The following is a 19459-nucleotide window of genomic DNA, read 5'->3' on the forward strand; positions in this document are numbered from 1 at the left end:
TCTACAGTGGCCCTGTTGCTAGGGCAGGGATGGGAGCTGGTCGAGACCACAGTCACATAGCAGGTTTGGCACCCAGATAAACTCCCAGCAGTCCCCTTGGGGACCAAAAACTCTCAATCTGACTAATGCCACTTACAAAGAATGTCTGGGTTCTGGCTTTAGAAATCTTAAAAGAGCTTCAGTTCAGTTCAGTTCAGTTGCTCAGTCATGTCTGACTCTTTGCGACCCCATGAATCGCAGCACGCCAGGCCTCCCTGTCCATCACCAACTCCCAGATTCACTGAGACTCACGTCCATTGAGTTGGTGATGCCATCCAGCCATCTCATCCTCTGTCGTGCCCTTCTCCTCCTGCCCCCAATCCCCCCCAGCATCAGACTCTTTTCCAATGAGTCAACTCTTCACATGAGGTGGCCAAAGTACTGGAGTTTCAGCTTCAGCATCAATCCTTCCAATGAACACCTGGGAATGATCGCCTTTAGAATGGACTGGTTGGACCTCCTTGCAGTCCAAGGGACTCTCAAGAGTCTTCTCCAACACCACAGTTCAAAAGCAACAATTCTTCGGTGCTCAGCTTTCTTAACAGTCCAACTCTCAAATCCATACATGACCACTGGAAAAACCATAGCTTTGACTAATGGACCTTTGTTGGCAAAATAATGTCTCTGCTTTTAAATATGCTATCTAGGTTGGTCATAACTTTTCTTCTAAGGAGTAAGCGTCTTAATTTCATGGCTGCAATCACCATCTGCAGTGATTTTGGAGCCCCACCCCCCAAAAAAAATAAAGTCTGACACTGTTTCCATTGTTTCCCCATCTATTTGCCATGAAGTGATGGGACCAGATGCCATGATCTTCGTTTTCTGAATGTTGAGCTTTAAGCCAACTTTTTCACTCTCCTCTTTCACTTTCATCAAGAGGCTTTTTGGTTCCTCTTCACTTTCTGCCATAAGGGTGGTGTCATCTGAATATCTGAGGTTATTGCTATTTCTCCCGGCTATCTTGATTCCAGCTTGTGCTTCTTCCAGCCCAGCATTTTTCATCATGTACTCTGCATAGAAGTTAAATAAGCAAGGTGACAATATACTGCCTTGATGTACTCCTTTTCCTATTTGGAACCAGTCTGTTGTTCCATGTCCAGTTCTAACTGTTGCTTCCTGACCTGCATATAGGTTTCTCAAGAGGCAGGTCAGGTGGTCTGGTATTCCCATCTCTTTCAGAATTTTCCACAGTTTATTGTGATCCACACAGTCAAAGGCTTTGGCATAGTCAATAAAGCAGAAATAGATGTTTTTCTGGAACTCTCTTGCTTTTTTGATGATCCAGCAGATGTTGGCAATTTGATCTCTGGTTCCTCTGCCTTTTCTAAAACCAGCTTGAACATCTGGAAGTTCATGGTTCATGTATTGCTGAAGCTTGCCTTGGACAATTTTGAGCATTACTTTACTAGCATTTGAGATGAGTGCAATTGTGTGGCAGTTTGAGCATTCTTTGGAATTACCTTTCTTTGGGATTGGAAGGAAAACTGACCTTTTCCAGTCCTGTGGCCACTGCTGAATTTTCCAATTTTGCTGGCATATTGAGTGCAGCACTTTCACAGCATCATCTTCCAGGATTTGAAATAGCTCAACTGGAGTTCCATCACCTCCACTAGCTTTGCTCATAGTGATGCTTTCTGAGACCCACTTGACTTCACATTCCAGGATGTCTGGCTCTACGTGAGTGTGAGTGATCACACCTTCGTGATTATCTGGGTCGTGAAGCTCTTTTTTGTACAGTTCTTCTGTGTATTCTTGCCACCTCTTCTTAATATCTTCTGCTTCTGTTAGGTCCATACCATTTCTGTCCTTTATCGAGCCCATCTTTGCATGAAATGTTCCCTTGGTATCTCTAATTTTCTAGAAGAGATCTCTAGTCTTTCCCATTCTATTGTTTTCCTGTATTTCTTTGCACTGATCACCGAGGAAGGCTTTCTTATCCCTCCTTGCTATTCTTTGGAGCTCTGCATTCAGATGCTTATATCTTTCCTTTCCTCCTTTGCTTTTCGCTTTTCTTCTTTTCACAGCTATTTGTAAGGCCTCCTCAGATAGCCATTTTGCTTTTTTGCATTTCTTTTCCATGGAGATGGTCTTGATCCCTGTCTCCTCTACAATGTCACAAACCTTCGTCCATAGTTCATCAAGCACTCTATCTATCAGATCTAGGCCCTTAAATCTATTTCTCACTTCCATTGTATAATCATTAAAGATTTGATTTAGGTCATACCTGAATGGTCTAGTGGTTTTCCCTACTTCTTTAAATTTGAGTCTGAATTTGGTAATAAGGAGTTCATGATCTGTGCCACAGTCAGCTCCTGGTCTTGTTTTTGCTGACTGTATAGAGCTTCTCCATCTTTGGCTGCAAAGAATATAATCAATCTGATTTCGGTGTTGACCATCTGGTGATGTCCATGTGTACAGCTTAACCCCTTAAAAAAAACAAAAACTAACCACAACAAAAATCCAGTAAACTAAGGAAGAATGAAGGAGTTTGGGTATTTTAAATGGTATGATTCATTTCACAAACACCCCTTGACCAGCTGGGCCACCAGCCCTCCAGAAAGGTGGCCCATTAGAGGGACAGCCTTCATGATGCCATCAGATGGTCAGTAGATGCTGTGGTTCATTTATGAAGCCAGACTCTGCTGAGACCCTCATGCATGTTCTCAAGCACTTACCCTGAGAGGCAGATGCCCAGTTAGTGGAGAAAAGAGGACCTGGGGATGTGACACAGGTGGGAGAAGAACCAGGGGAGCAGCCAAGGGCAGGACCATGTCAGATGCTCCCTGTCCACAAGACTGCAGGGGCTCCCACACCCTGCCCTGGCTCCTCTTCTCCACGCTCTGGAGCCTTGCTCTCCGTAGGTCCTCCAACACCTCCAGCCTCTGCCCATAGCCCAGCCCTGCCCCTTCTGTTTCCCCAGTCTTGTCCTCCACCCCCTTGAGTTCAACTCATTAAAAGCTATCACCTTCAAAAACCAGCCCAAGAGGGTAGCTCTTTCTCCTGCACAAAGTGCCCCACAGTCTACTCTTGGTGACACCATCAGTGTGTCTGTCCCTCCTCCCCTGTCCGCAGGCCAGAATGGGTTGTTACCTCTCCATGTCACATTGAGTGAGTGAGGTAGCTGCCAGTGAGGCCCTGCGTGGAAATCATCTAGTCTGTGTAGAATGGTGAGACCTAAAGGTAGAGGCAGGGAGAGGCCAAAGAGACCTTCTAATGCCTTGGCTGGCCCTGGCTTGTTGGGAGCTGGGTTGGGGGAAGCCAGACAGGGAATCCAGTAGCCTTAGGCATTCAGACAAGTTTTTGGAGAGCCCAGGCCTACTTCTGCTGCTCTTTAAGCTACTATGCTGTTGGGAGAGAGAAGCTGGGGGGGATCCCATTTCCCCAGCTCCAACTTCTACCGGCACCTTGCAGGCTTGTGTTTTCCAAAGACATCCTTCTCAGCAGCTTACTGGCTCAGACCAAAGGGATCCTCACACCACTGCAAAATGGGCCCAAGAACTTTAGCAAAGGACTCCATCTTGTCCCCTTTCTCTCAGCAGGTGGCACCCTCTGAACAAGTCCAGCATTCTTCAGGACTGCAGACTGTCCAAGCCTCTGGGAATAATGGGCCAAACCAGCTAAACTCCTGTATGTCATCACAGCAGTCCCACTTGAATCCGTAGAGCCGCATTAGCTCTACTTTTCTCTCAGGCCTTGAGAGAAGGGGTTGGGGAAGACAGGCCAATGAAGCCTGCATGGCCAGGGGACCCCAAGGTTCCCTGGACTGGGGGGTGGGGGGTGGGGGGTGAAGATTTTTCTTTCCTAATACATTCTATTCTAACTAACTATTGTTAGTTCTTCAAAACCTGTGTCTTGGAAATTTTGCTGCCCAGTGTTGCACTTAACTATTTTACCATTTGCAGGCAGGCTTCAGTCTGCTTGGCTTAGAATACCCTTTTTCTGCCAAGAAATATTTTCCAGCACAGTTTGCAATCTAGTAAGCAGCTGTTACATCTCAAGCTGTGAGAATTTCGAGGCCTTGGCTTCAACCATCAAGGCCTGCACCTCCTCCACAGTTGTGCTGGGGACACCCACAGGAAATAGCAATCCAACTGTGGGAAGCTGAAATAGGTCAACAAATTGTGCTAAAATCATCACAGTTCTGCTGCTTAATAAAAACTATCTTTGACTACAACTCTCTGTGAACTTAAAATTGACTTTGGGGACCTAGAAATGGCACCTGCCTTCCCAAGTGGCCATGTGCCCAAGCCCTCTGGATAGCCGAGGCCCGACACAGTTGGCCTGGTGCTACCCTCTCTTTGTAGACTGTGGCTGTGCCCGGTATATCCCATCAGAGGTGAGCTAGGTTGCTCAAGGGCACAGTGCCCATCTGCTCTGCACCCAGGTTCCTTCTCTTCTTTCGGGCAACTGTTCTCCCTGGAGGAAGAGTGATTTGCTCTCAGTCAAGCACCAAGGAAAGCATCTTCCCAGGTGTGTGCACTGGGGAGGGGAAGAGGGGGTAGGGGGTGCTTGGATAACCCAACCTAAAGTCATCATGTACTGTGAATGTCAGTCTTAAAGTATTGAGCCATTGCTGGAATAAGGCAAAGGAAGCTCCTATCCCCAGTGGTAAGTTAAAGGGGCAGTGAGGCCACAGACCCACAGGAGAAGCTTAACATTTGCCAGGCAGCCAGATCGCTACCATGGTGCTATGGACTGAATGCCTGCCCCACTTCGACTCATATGTTAAAAGTCTGTCACTAATGGGATGGTATTTGGAGGTGGGGCCTTTGGGAGGTGATTAGCTGTAGATGAGGTCATAAGGCTGGGGTCCTCATAGTGGAATTAGTGCACCTAGAAGAAGAGACACAAAGGGCTTGCTCCCTCTCATGTTGTGTGCACAAAGAGGCACTCACATCAGCTCACAACAAGATGGTGGCTATCTACAAGCCAATCGAAGAGGTCTCAGAATAAAACCTACATTGCTGTCACTTTGATCTTGATCTCCTTGACAGCCTCTAGATCTGTGAGAAATAAAAATCCATTGAAACAACCACCCTCCTCAACTATAGTTCAGTTCAATTCAGTCGCTCAGTTGTGTCCGACTCTGCGACCCCATGGACTGCAGCACGCCCGGCATCCCTGTCCATCACCAACTCCTGGAGTATAGTATTTTCCCCTTTACACAGAAAAGAGAGGTGGTCAGGCAGGCCCTAGAGCAGCACACTCCCCAAGATAATGCAGCTGGGGCCTCATTCTGCTGTACAAGTCACTGAAGCCCTCTGGGTCTCTGATTATCCATCAGAAAAAAAGGAGGGATAAAGAGACAGTGCCTTTTAGCTAGATGATGCTTAACGGCATTGTAGAGCCTTCAAGAGGGGCTCTACAAAAGCTGACTCGACCAGAGGCATCCAGTTGGTGTTATTATTTGAATTTGATGTTGAGGGTGTTTCTGGGCCAAGATTTGTCCCATCTGACCAGGATGACTCTGGCTTCACCACCCTCTGGATTTCAGACAAGGATCCTGAGCTGAGGTAGTCTGTGGTTCTCTCAGGGTCTACCTTGATCAACAGCTCAGCTCCAAGCTCAACTCCCAAGCCAGGTGGCCAGAGGGTCATAAGGGCCTACTTTTTTCCAAGGATCCCCACAGCAGTAGCTGCAGTGTCACCCCATCTTAGGATGGGGAAAGTGGAGGGCGCGAGGCTAAAGCCCAGAACCAGTGTTCATGTGCCAGCTGGTTCAGCATGAGTTTGGTTTGGATGTGACTAAAGGCAAAACACAGTGAGCAAGGTCTCTTAGGCAGTTCTAGGCCCAGTTACTGTTCCAAGGCATTCTTGGCACTCTTGGCTAAGACCTTAGACTTGGCTGCCTGGGCAGACTGATGGCTTTAACTGGGATCTTTTTTTTCCTTCTTTTCCCAGGCATGAGCCCTAATTCCCCCAGTTTCAGAGGGTCTCTTGATGATTGTAGCCCAAGAGAAAGCTGTCTGATGTCTGGTGCTGGGAGAGACAGGGTGACCAGGCCAAGAGATGGCAGTGTCCACACGAGGGTCAGGGGTGGCTTTAGCACCAAAGGAATGAGACCTGCATGCACTCTGCATCATGAACTGAGGGGGCGGTTCTGTCCCAGCCTTGCCCAGGGAAGCAGACTTGTGTCAAGAAGACTGATCATGGGCCAAACTTCCCAGGCAACAACTCCACCCGGAAATAGCTATGGCTGACCCCACGGTCTGTGCTAAACTGCCCCAGGAGGTGCTGGGGGCTCTGCAGCCTGTGCCACAAATGGAAGCTACACCTGGAACGACATGAGACAAAGTTTTTCTGTCCATTACCCTCCCTCCGGGCCCCACAGGCCACACAAACACAGTGCACAATACACTCAATCAGCTCGTCTTTCCTCCCAGACTCCTCTCTGAGGGAGATGAGAGGTTCTTCCAGCAGCCCAAGGGCAGGCGTGTGTCAGGGAAGGGCCTGGGAGGGAGACTCCATCCAAAGGCCAAGTGAGCCTTGCTCCCAGGATGCCCAAGCCCAGCATGACAGCTTCAGCCTTGTGGCTTTCCTTACTGGGTGATGCCCTGAGCACCGGGACCCACACACAGCTCAATGGCTGGGCACATGGCTTGGGACATGGGGGCAGCTTACCCCAAGTTTCCTGGCTTTGCTGCTTCTGCTGGACAGTTTTGATCTCACCATAGCTGCCTGGCCCCAACCAGCTTTGATATTTGGGTGGGGGTGGGGGTGGGGTAGAGGCACAGAGTGGTCAGAGCACTGTGATCTTGTGGGCACAGAGCTCCTACAGCTGAAGGGGGCCCAGACACAGTTGATCCAGGACCCCAGACCCCGGCCTGCCTTCCCTCAACAGTACCACCAGAAGCCTCAAGATGTAAAGTGTTCACCCCTAGTAAGGAGGTCAGCAAGAGTGACCCCTGACCCAGACCACTGTTGCCTAACCACCCCAGAAGACCTCCTGGTGGCTGGACAAGGATTTCTTTACTCCTCCAGCACAAAGCCAAATTGGCAGCTCCTGTCCAGAAAAGTACTGGAGTTGCAGTTCTCTGTGGGTAGAGAGGGCAAAGGAAGTTGGAGGAACATGACACAGCAGCCCCTGTGTGGCAGACCCTTTCCAACACAGACACCCTGACCCCCGCCCCTGTCAGCTCATCCCCAGGTGGGGGGCACAGCCTCCTCACTGACCAAGCCTCAGTCTGGATATAATAGGATATTCCAAGTGCAGACTTTATGAGCTGAATATTCATGAAATTTGTAGGTCAGCAAAAATTGATAACTGTTCCTATTCCCAAATGAGTTTGATCATAAAGAAGGATGTGATATGATGATGTGAAAGTCACTCAGTTGTGTCTGACTTTTTGCAACCTTATGGACTATACAGTCCATGAAATTCTCCAGGCCAGAATACTGGAGTGGGTTGCCTTTCCCTTCTCCGGGGGATCTTCCCAACCCAGGGGTTGAACCCAGGTTTCCCACATTGCAGGCAGATTCTTTACCAGATGAGCCACAAGGGAAGCAATAAAAAAGGAAGAGCGTTATTAAAATATCAGCTCTGCTCCATGATCTTCCTCATCTGCATCGGTGGGACACCACCCGGCCAAGGCCCTGCATGGCATCTCAAGGGTTCCAGCTGAAAGCAGTGAAAGTGAAGGCAGCCTCAGAATGTTCTGGGATTTGAGTATTGTTCACTTCTGCCAAAATCCCTGGGAGAAATGTCGGGCAGGAGAGAAGGGGCCAGGGTGGGCTTGGGGGGCTTAGAGCTGCCACAAATTCCATCCCCATCTCTCGAAACAGGCCCCAACAACCATAACAAAGACTCCAGTTTATTGCCATGACTCAAGTAAATGTTCCACATGGCATAGAAAAGCATTGTGCTGTTTTTCTGTTTTCGTGGCTAAGCAAGATGATGTGGAATGGCTTTCACTGCTTATCAAATAAAACCAAGATCTTAGTCTGGCCTGGTGGCCTGGCCTCACCCTTCGTCCCCAACTGCATGGCCCTCCACCCTTCATACACTCCACCCCAGCCTTGTGGAACCATTGGGTTGGGCACAAGTCCTGGTTCTCCCACCCTCATGGATTTGTCCCTCTTCTCCATGCCCTGAACATCTTTCTGTCTCACCTCTGGATTTCTGATCCTCACCCATGAAGCAGAGCCCAGCCGGAAGGCTCTCTGCTCCCCTTTCTCCTGCCTCACCTGGGCCTCAGCGAAGCCCATGTGTCTCTGCTCAGCCCCTGCTGCACACATGCCATGGCCTCCTCTAGGCTGAGATTCAGGGGTAGGCGGTGGGGCCCCCAGAACCTTCTTTTTACAAATGTCCCCATGAACGTCCTCCACCAAGGGCTGTCCAGCTACCCGAAGAACATTTCACAAAGAAAATCAGCTGGTTGATGCAGGATTTTCAAGTGACAAGTCAAGCCCTTGAGCCTTCTAGGGCTAACTCCCAGGAGGCCATCCCTAGGGCACAAGGCAGCCCACTTTCTCAGCCTTGGGCCCCAGGAAGGCGGCTTCCCCTGTGCACCTAACACTTAGCTCAGGTGTTGGTGTTCTTAAGCTTCTGAACCTCATCCAGTCATCTTGCCACCCTGCCTCAGGCTTCGTCCTCAGCAAGGGCCTCAGAGATGAGGATGGGCCGAAGCTGCTGTGGGGCAAAAGTCCTGGCCTCTGGTGGGACTTGGGGGAGGGCTTGGTGGGTGAGAGAGACAGGGGGGAACACTGCAGGGAGGTGGGGTGGTGGTGGGGGGAGCATGGGAGCTGTTGGCAATGACAACTAAATGCCAAGAAACTCCTGGAGCTCTGGGTGTTTCCTGCCCAGATGGAGGCCCTGACCCCAAAGGTCAAAGGATAATTAACCACACGGTCTTCTTGTTGATGAAACAAAACCCACAACTCTGGAGAATCAAAACATGTCAAAGGCATGGAGGCAAAGGTCGACAGATAGGACAGACAAATTGCAGTATTTAGAATCGTGCATTCAAACGTTTGTGTAATCTATTTAGAAGTTAGCCCACCAGCCCTGGGGGAAGAGGAGTTGGAAGTTTAGCTGAAGTGGGGTGAGATTTCAACTGAGGGTGCAGGTCTCCAGAAAAGAGCTTGGCTCATGGGGAGATTCACACCCAGAACCTTGGAGCATGTGGTCCACTGGAAAAGCAGGCTTCCTGCAAAGAGGGGCCTATGGACAACAGGGCACGCGGGAAGGAGCCAGGGCCAAGCAGTTTGGCACTAAACCTCACCCACACAGCAATGCCCACCACTTCCTGGCCTGGACATGGGGCCGAGGAAGGCAGGACATTAAACTTTTATTTTAGGCTTCACTTGCTACCCACTTGCTCTGAGACCATGAGCAAGTTGTTTTACCTCTGTCTGCCTGGTCAGATTCTCTAGAATGCAGGAGAAGGATACGAAGCCTGTTCCAGACTGGGGCCAGAATGAAAAGCCCTCCTGGATTGAGGGACCAATGGATGAAGAAGTAAACACAAGTCTGATCCTTGCCGATCTGGCCCTTGTGCTGCCCCCCTCTCCTTAGTTCTCATGAAGATTCAGAGGGAGTGCCTGGTCCCTGAGAAGATGGACAAAACTTCAGAGGCTGACCCTCCTTGTTGTGAGGACCTCCCCCCAAGTCCCACTGAGTCCTTTCTGCTCAGCTTACAAGCATGTTCAGGACAGCAGGCCCCAGGCAGCCACTCTTCAGACCCACTGCCATCTTTGACGCCCGTGCTAACCCCTCCATAGCCCATAGCCCTTACCTGGGAAATGATGTGACTCCCAAACCCAAATACCTCACCCTTATTTACCCATTGGCTTCCAGGCCCTTAGATCCAATTATGTACTTGATGTCTCCCCATGGGTGTCCCCTGGAGAAGGAAATGGCAACCCACTCCAATATTCTTCCCTGGAGAATCCCATGAACAGAGGAGCCTGGCAGGCTACAGTCCACGGGTCACAAGAGTTGCACATAACTTAGCGACTAAACCACCACCCATGGGTGTCCTCTGGGCACATCAAGGTCGATACAGCCAAAAACAGGTTCTTCAACATCTCCAGAAACCAGGTCTCCACTCAGGGAGAGGAACCATCCTTCTCTCAGTCACCCCTGCCAGTAGTCAGACATTGGCCTTGACATCTCCCTTTCTGTGGTCTATCCTATTGGGCATAATTGTCTGTTACCTTCACTAACACACAGTGGGGGCAGGGAAAGCTTGAGTAAATGAGGGAGCACCTGGGTGAACAGATGACTGGAGAGTCGACCTTGTCTTGTGCTCCCAACATGGGCTGGGCATACAGGAGGCATATGGAAGGTGTGCTGAGCAATGGATCTTTTCTCTCCTCCAGAAGCTCCCCAGGCCCCTGCTTCAGCAATACACCTTTCCGGGTTCAGGGCACGTAGCTCTAGGGCCGCTTTAGGTCGAGTCAGCATGTGAGGCTATATCCCATGGGACAAGCCTCAGGGGAAGTGGGATGGCTCCTCAGGACCAACACACAGATTGAACTTCTTGGTACCAGTTTTCTGTACGTGAGGGTGCACAAGAACACTTCAAGTCTGCTTCCTGTGGTTGCTCATGGCTGGGGCATTGTCCAGAGCCCAGACATGGACCAAGAGCCCAGGACAGGCATGCATGAAGGAGGTCCCCTTATCTCTGTCATAGGGCTCATGATTTCTTCTGCTCCTGCCCCACACACTCCACCACCAGCCACCTGGTGGTACCTTCAGTAGACTCCAGCTTGGATATGCAGTATCATTTGCTCTCACTTCTCCGGGGAAACTGAGAATAGACAGGAGGGGGCCTGGAGCTCTGGCCACACAGCCCCCAAACTTTAGGCAGGGCTTGATTAGACTCATTTCTTGTCGTCTCTTGCCCCCTGGTGTATGGTTGCAGTATTGCAGCTCTCCAGTGTCCTCCATTGTGACCAAGTCAATTAATATTTTCTGAGCACCTACATAGGGCCAGGCTCTACATGTGGGACAGAACCTTATTCTCAAGATTTCAGTCCAACCCTTGATCAGATCTCTTTATATCTCCCGTCTCTACTCTCCAAGTGCCCTTAGAGTCATGAATCATCATATCATCACTCCCTGTCCCTTCTTGCCTTCTTTCACAATTGACTAGCAAAGCCCCAACATTGGATGAACCCAACTATTTATGCTTTGTGCATCTGCACTTAAGCATCTCTATATTGCTAGAAAGAATCACACAATCTGGCAAATTGCACAGCCTTATAGATTTATGATCTCCAACTCACCTGGGCACACCTTGCTGTGCGGGAGGACCTCTGTGTCTTGTGTTTTTCCAGTCCAACTTACAATGGTGATTTGCCCTCTCCTCAAAGTCCCCATGTCTTCCCACTTTCCTCCTTCTCACCTTGTTCATATTTGATTTAGAAATTAGAATATATGGAATGGAAACTCTCTCATCATACCATCGCCAAGCATATTCACCTGCCTTCCTCTATAACCAAACTTTCCTCCTTTCCGCAAGCTAAAACAGCAGATGCTTCCCTTCTGTTTCCTAAGGCTGATGCCTTCTCTGCACCCTGGATCCATCCTTCCCACTTGCCCCTCTGTCCAGCATCACTGAATTCCCCCTCTCTACTTGACCGTCTCCACACTATGCAAACCTGCTGTCATTGTTACCAGCTGGAAAAAAAAAATCATCTCTTGACTCCTATCTTCTTTCTCCCACATTTTCCTGCTTCCTTTCAAAGCACTTGTCTGTAGGTATTATCTTCAATTCCTCTCTCTTCCCAGTGTAGGCATCAACACTCTTGAATCCAGCCTCAGCTGCCACCAGTCCACTAAAATAACTCTTACCGTGGTCACCTATGAACTCCGTGTTGTCAAGTTCACCCTTCACCTACCTGCCCTAGTGTTACTGTAGCTCTCAGCACTGTTGAGTCACTGGACAGCCTTTCCTGTAAACACTTCCTTCTCTAAAATTCTAGGACACCTCTCTCCTGTTTCCCCATCTGCTACTTCACTGGCTACTCCTTCTCACTCTCCTTTGCTGGTTCTTCCTCCTGACTCTTAAAGTTGGGTCTTGGATTTTTCTGCATCTCTTTCATACCCTAAGTGATCACATCCAGTCCCCTAACTATAAAACACACAAACACACACACCTCACATTTCTTTTTTTTTTTTTTTTAAATTTATATTGGAGTATAGCCAATTAACAATGCTGTGATAGTTCCAGGTGGACAGCGAAGGGACTAAGCTATACATATACATGTATCCCTTCTCCCCCAAGCTTCCCTCCCATCCAGGCTGGCATGCAACATTGAACAGAGTTCCCTGTGCCATACAGTAGGTCGTTGTTAGTTATCCATTTTGAATATACCAGCCACACCACATTTCTTTACCAGGCCAGAGTCATATACACAACTGCCGACGTTACACCCCAAAACTCAGATACCCATTTGGCATTTCAAATATATTATGTTCAAAACAAAAATTTTGATACCCCCACAAGCCTGTTTATCCTATAGTTTTCCCTTTCTCGGTAGATGGAGCTCCTTGTTCACCTAGTTCTCTAAGGCAGAAATCTCCTGTTATGGGCTGAGTTGTGTCCTCCAAACATTCATATAGTGGCATCCCAACCCCCAGGACCTCCAAATGGGACCTTCTTTGAAAATAGGGTCACGCAGATGTAATGAGTGAACATAAGACATCATACTGGAGCAGGGTGGTCCCTCATCCACCATGAGCGGTGTCGTTATACAAAAAGGGAAATGTGGGCGCACACACACAGAGAACCACATGCGAAGATGAAGACAGATAGAGTGACGCTTCTACAAGCCAAGGAACACACAAGGTGGCCAGTAAACCACCGGAAGCTGGGAGAGAGGCCTGGGACACATTCTCCCTCTCAGCCTTTGAAGGAACCAACCCTGCCCACACATTGATCTTGGACTTCTAGCCTGCGGAGCTGTGAGACAATGAATTTCTTACTTAAAGCAGTGTTGTAGACTGAATTATGCCCACCCTCCAGATTCATATGTTGCAACCCGAACCCCAAATGGAGCTGTATTTGGAGACAAGATCTTTAGGGAAGTAATTAAGGTTAAATGAGATCGAAAGGGTGGGAAACTAATCCAGTAAGACTGGTATCCTTAGAGGAAGAGGAAAGAGCACTAGAGATTCCTCTCACTGCACTCACACAGAGGAGAGGCCATGTGAGGACACAGTGAAACGGTTTCCATCCACAAGGAAGGAAGACTGCCCTCACCAAGAACCATATTTGCCAGCACTCTGACCTTGGAGCTCCCAACCTCCAGAACTGTGAGAAAATTGATGTCTATTGTTTAAGCCCACCTAGCCTGTGCTATTTTGTTATGGCAGCCCCAGGTGACGAAGACAGCCCCCCAATTTGTAGTATTAATGCTCTTGGGACCAACTCTAACCTCTTCCTTTTCCTTGACTCTCCACATCCACTCAACAGCAGCATCTTGTTGGCTCAAGATCTCCTCCAAAATCTATCTGGAATCCATCTGCTGCTCTTCACCTGCAAATTCCCTCACCTGCAAGACATTCTCTGCAATGTCTCTCCCATGTCTTCTTCACTGGTCTCCTTACTTATATTCTTGCTCCTTACCATCCATTCCCTATGCAACTTCCAGAGTGATCTTTATAGAATATCAAACTAAGCATGTCACTTGCTTGTTTCAAACCCTCCAACACCTTCCATTGTACTTAGAGAAATTGTGAGCCCCTTGCAAAGTCTTCTAGGGCCCTGCCATCTCTTTGAACTCACCTCCTGTGTCTGCCCCCAACCCTTGCTCGCCATATGCCCCAACCATGCCAGCCTCCCTTATGGCTGTTGAACATCAAGCACTTTTGTGCCTTGGGCTTTTGTACTTGCTATTGCTTCTGCCAGAAAGGCTTCTACCTTAAAAGCCCCTTACATAGCTGACTTCATCTTTTGCTTTGCTGCTGCTGCTGCTGCTAAGTCACTTCAGTCGTGTCTGACTCTGTGCGACCCCATTGATGGCAGCGCACCAGGCTCCCCCGTCCCTGAGATTCTCCAGGCAAGAACACTGGAGTGGGTTGCCATTTCCTTCTCCAATGCATGAAAGTGAAAAGTGAAAGAGAAGTCGCTCAGTCTTGTCCGACTCTTTGCGACTTCATGGACTGCAGCCTACCAGGCTCCTCCACCCATGGGATTTTCCAAGCAAGAGTACTGGAGTGGGGTGCCATTGCCTTCTCCATTATATTTTGCTTTAAGTCTCTGTTTAAATATCTCTTCCTCAAAGTGGACGTTGTAACTGTGAGTAGTATTTTTCTCCATTCTATTTTGTGGCTGATTAATAAAAGGTTAAGTTTTTTGGATAAAATAGTATTGTATTCATCTGCCTTCCTAAAAAGATTTCTTAATCATCTTTAGCTTTCTAAGTAAGCAATCATAGAATTTGCTATTAATGATACACTTTTACAGTGTATTATTCAGTATGTGTGTCTCTTGTTTCTTATTCTAATGTTACTATATTATTTTAACTAAACCTCTCCCTTCCCATAAATACTCATAACAGCACAATTTATCTCCATGTGTACTTATATATTATTTTGCTTAATAAATAAGTTAATAGGTTAAGCACATTGAATAAATAACTGTTTACCTTCTGTCCTTACTTCTGAACTATTAGTGTCATAGAGTGTGGTCAAACTGATTCCCCACTCTCTCCCAAGCCCAGGAAACAGGGTGGACAAGCGTTAGATATATATTGGGGGAAAAAAGTGAAAGAAATGGAGATGTTCTAATGGAAGCAATGATGACAAGACCCTTTCTAGCTGTAAAAGGAGTTCTGGGGGAAGGGTAGGCTTATCCTGGGTCTCAGCTCCAAATGAATGTTACGAGTTGGAGAAGGGGTGCTGGTGGACATTACAGGGAGAGGAAACCTCCATAGCAAAGGCCTGGGAGATTTATTGTTTCCCTCCAACTTTGAAGTCATGACTAAAAACTCATGGACATGAGTTTGAGGAAACACCGGGAGATGGTAAAAGACAGGGAACCCTGTCGCTGCAGTCGACAGGGTCACAAAGAGTCAGACGTGACTGAGTGACTGAAAAAAAATAAAGCCGTAAAAAAACTAAGAAAAAAATGTTTAAAATATCTTTCTGACCCTGATATAGGTGAAATTTTCTATGTTTAAAAGAAATGGAAAGAATCACAAAGGATAAACAAGAAGATAAGCATCAATAAAAGGCAAGTGAGAGTGTGCTGCTGCTGCTGCTGCTAAGTGTAAATATGTACAAAGGAGTCAGCCATGACTTAGCAACTAAACCACTATGACCACAAAGTGATGGAATATTTTAATAAGCTTTGTAAAGAAAATTAAACTACCATACTTTTGCCAGCAAAAGTGAGGTGAATCTTTTTGCACACTGGGATTTAGACCAACCTTGTATAGCATCTCAGTTCTCAGAATCAGACCCTATAAAGGTTCACATTTTTTAACCAAATGATTTTATACCTCTGCATGCATGTTAAGTCATTTCAGTTGTGTCCGACTCTTTGTGACCCTATGAACGATTGCTTACCAGGCTCCTCTGTCCATGGGGCTTCTCCAGGGAAGAATACTGGAGTGGGTTGCCATGCTCTTCTCCACGGGATCTTCCTGACCCAGGGATTGAACTCATGTCTCCTGCAGCTCCTGCATTGCAGGAGGATTCCTTACCACTGAGCCACCAGGGAAGCCAATTTTACAGCTAGGGACCCATGATTTGCTTTTTCTTTTTGGCCATGCCTCAAGGCTTGTGGGAATCTCAGTTCCCAACCAGGGACTGAACCAGAGTCATGGCAGTGAAAGCTCAGAATCCTAACTAGTAGGCCACCAGGGACTTCTCCATGATTCTACTTTTAAGAAACAGATTCGTATTCTCATTTACATGAGGATGTGCTGACTAAGAGACCCTTAAAGGCAGAAGCTGAATAGAGTCTGCCTTTAATCCACACCATCTCTGATTCACAAGAAGCATTCAGGGGTTATGTATTGAGCTGGATTAAGCTGAAAAATAAATAGAAGTCTAAAAAAGAATAATTAAACTCCTCTGTCTGTGTTAGCTGCCTCCTACTCATTCGCACGTTCACCAAAATTTAGCTGCTAGAAGTCTCCCCCAACTAATTCAAACATGAGTGAACCAGAAAGACCAGCAGATTTGAAAGACCAACCCCAGTACTAGAGCCAGAGGAGATGCTTGACAATCTTGGTCACTTGCTTTTCTTCCTGCTCATGTAAAAAAAAAAAAAAGCCTATTTATTTTTTATAAAGATATTCATTTGTAGTATCATTTACAGTAATGAAAGTTGGAAAAAAAATCTAAGCCTCCAATTCCCTGAGGAATGGTTGGGTACATTTTGAAACCTCCACACAATGAAATTGATTGTATTCATTAAAAAATATGGCAAATCAACACAAGTTATTTAATAAAGTTCAACTTCCATTTCTGATTAAAACAACAAATACAAGTGAGCCAGGAATAAAAGGATTCTCCTTCAACATGATATATTAAATATATCTGAACCAGTGGTAAATGAAACATCAGTATGCATAGTGAATCCCTAGCAGTGTTGCCATGACAGCCAAGGGCAAGACTTTGTGGTGGGATCAGAACAAGAAACAAATGGGAGGAATCCGGAAAAAAGAGACACATTTATTCTCATTTGCAAATTCTATGTCATCTACTTGGAAAACTACACAATTAAGAAGCATTTTTAGCCAGACAGATGGGTACAAGATAATTTTATAAAAATCATCAACCTTCTCATAAACCAACAATAATGAGCCAGAAAAAAAAGATTCCATTCACAACTGCAATAAATATATATATATACACTTTATATGTTATGTAATTAATGTTAATAATAACATGTCATGTATAATATATATTATCTTCTACATATAACATTGTATAACATATGTTAACATTTGTTGTTGTTCAGTCCCTAAGTCATGTCCAACTCCTTGCAATCCCATGGACTGAATGTAGCACAACAGGCTTCCCTGGCCTTCACTATCTCCTGGAGTTTGCTCAAATTCATGTCCATTGAGTCAATGATGCTGTCTAACCATTTCACCCTCTGTCACCCCCTTCTCCTCCTGCCCTCAATTTTTCCCAGCATCAGGGTCCTTTCCAGTGAGTCAGCTCTTTGCATCAGGTGGTCTAAGTATTGGAGCTTCAGCTTCAGCTTCAGCATCAGTTCTTCCAATGAATATTCAGGATTGATTTCATTTATGATTGACTAGTTTGATCTTGCTGTCCAAAGGACTCTCAAGAGTCTTCTCTAGCACCACAATTTGAAACCACCAATTCTTTGATGCTCAGCCTTCTTTATGGCCGAACTGTCACATCCATACATGACTACTGGAAAAACCATAGCTTTGACTATATGGACCTTTGTCAGCAAAGCGATGTCTCTGCTTTTTATTATGCTATCTAGGTTTGCCATAGCTTTGTCATGTTAACATATATGCTATATATTTATATACACACTTTATACATAAAATATTAAAACATAATGGAGTATTACTCAGCCATTAAAAAGAATACATTTGAATCAGTTCTAATGAGGTGGATGAAAGTGGAGCCTATTGTACAGAGTGAAGTAAGCCAGAAAGAAAAACACCAATACAGTATACTAACACATATATGTGGAATTTAGAAAGATGGTAACGATAACCCTGTATAAGAGACAGCAAAAGAGACACAGAGGTATAGAACAGTCTTTTGGACTCTGTGGGAGAGGGAGAAGGGAGAGGGTAGATTGATTTGGGAGAATGACATTGAAACATGTATAATATCATATATAAAACGAATCACCAGTCTAGGTTTGATGCATGATACTGGACGCTTGGGGCTGGTGCACTGAGACGACCCAGAGGGATGGTATGGGGAGGGAGGAGGGAGGGGGGTTCAGGATGGGGAACACGTATATACCTGTGGTGGATTCATGTTGATGTATGGCAAAACCAATACAATATTGTAAAGTAATTAACTTCCAACTAAGATAAATAAATTTATATTAAAAAAAACATATGTAGGACTTATAAGAACAAAACTCAAAAAACTTGCTGAGAAGAATCACATAAGATTTAGGAAAAGAAGTACCAGGACTTTCCTGGTGGTCCAGTGGTTAAGAATCTGCCTGCCAATGCAGGAGACATGGGTTCAATCCATGGTCTGGGAAGATCCTACATGCTGCGGGACAACTAGGCCCATGTGCCACAACTACTGAACCCACGCACCTAGAGCCCGGGAACTGCAACTACTGAAGCCCATGTGCCTAGAGCCTGTGCTCGGCAATAAGAGAAGCCACCACAATGAGAAGCTACTCAACACAGCTAGAGAGTAACCCCCACTTGCTGCAACCAGACAAAGTCCAAGTGCAGCAATGAAGACCCGGGCAGCTAAAAATAAATCAACAAATAAATAAAATGAAAAATATACATATATAAAGAAATACCATTAGCTTGAATGAAAAGATTTATGTTGTAAAGATACCAGTTTCCTCCAAATTTAATGCAATTACAACTGTGATATCAATGCTGTTGTTTTTCTTTTGTAACTTTATGAAACTATTCCAGAGTTTTGATAGAAGAGTAAATAACTAATAATGAAATTACTGGGGGAGAGAAGTAGATATGATTGGGGGCAAAGGGTGAGAGGGTACTTGCCCTAGCCTATATTCCAGGTGTGTTAGAGTTACACTGGTCTTAGCAGTGTGTGGCTGGCATGAGGAGACAGGCTACACTAGAAACAGAGGCAAGGATATATGATATAGACACAGCAGGACTGACACCTCAATCAGCGTGGTGTAGCTGTGGCTTCAGACTTGCTTTAGAGACGAATCTTCAGGATGGCTCTCTAGTCAGTAGGAGTAGGTGGTGATTCTTGAAGGCTGAGGGAATCTTAATTGTCCACATCAAATATATATTGGGGGGGGGAGTTGATTGATATTGTAGGGGCTCAAGTCCCCTTGTTATTGTTGTTCAGTTGCTAAGTTGTGTCCGACTCTATGACCCCATGGACTGCATGCCAGGCTCCTCTGTTCTCCACTATCTCCCAGAGTTTGCTCAAATTCACATCCATTAGCTACCCTTTCTCTTCAACTCAGGTGGAGAAATGATGATATTTCACAAACAGATTAAACAATTAGAAAAATAAAGCTAATCCTGAGCTTAAATATTGAACCAAATTCAATTCTGGACAGATTAAAAATTTACATGTTCATTAATGAAAACACAAAAATGGTGACAAGTCATTTATTTTGAAATGTTGAGGATGGAGAAGCCTTTGCAAGGATGAAAGCAAAACGAGAGCACAGTCACCTGCCAAGGACATGTGTACCAATGAGGCCACAACAGTGTTGTTGACAATGGAAAGAAAGCAATACAAATTGGAATCAGAAAGAAGTGGGAAATAAGGAAGTATTGGTTCAGTCATA

The sequence above is a fragment of the Capricornis sumatraensis genome, chromosome X (assembly GCF_032405125.1).
Source record: "Capricornis sumatraensis isolate serow.1 chromosome X, serow.2, whole genome shotgun sequence".
In the NCBI taxonomy this organism is placed as follows: Eukaryota; Metazoa; Chordata; class Mammalia; order Artiodactyla; family Bovidae; genus Capricornis; species Capricornis sumatraensis.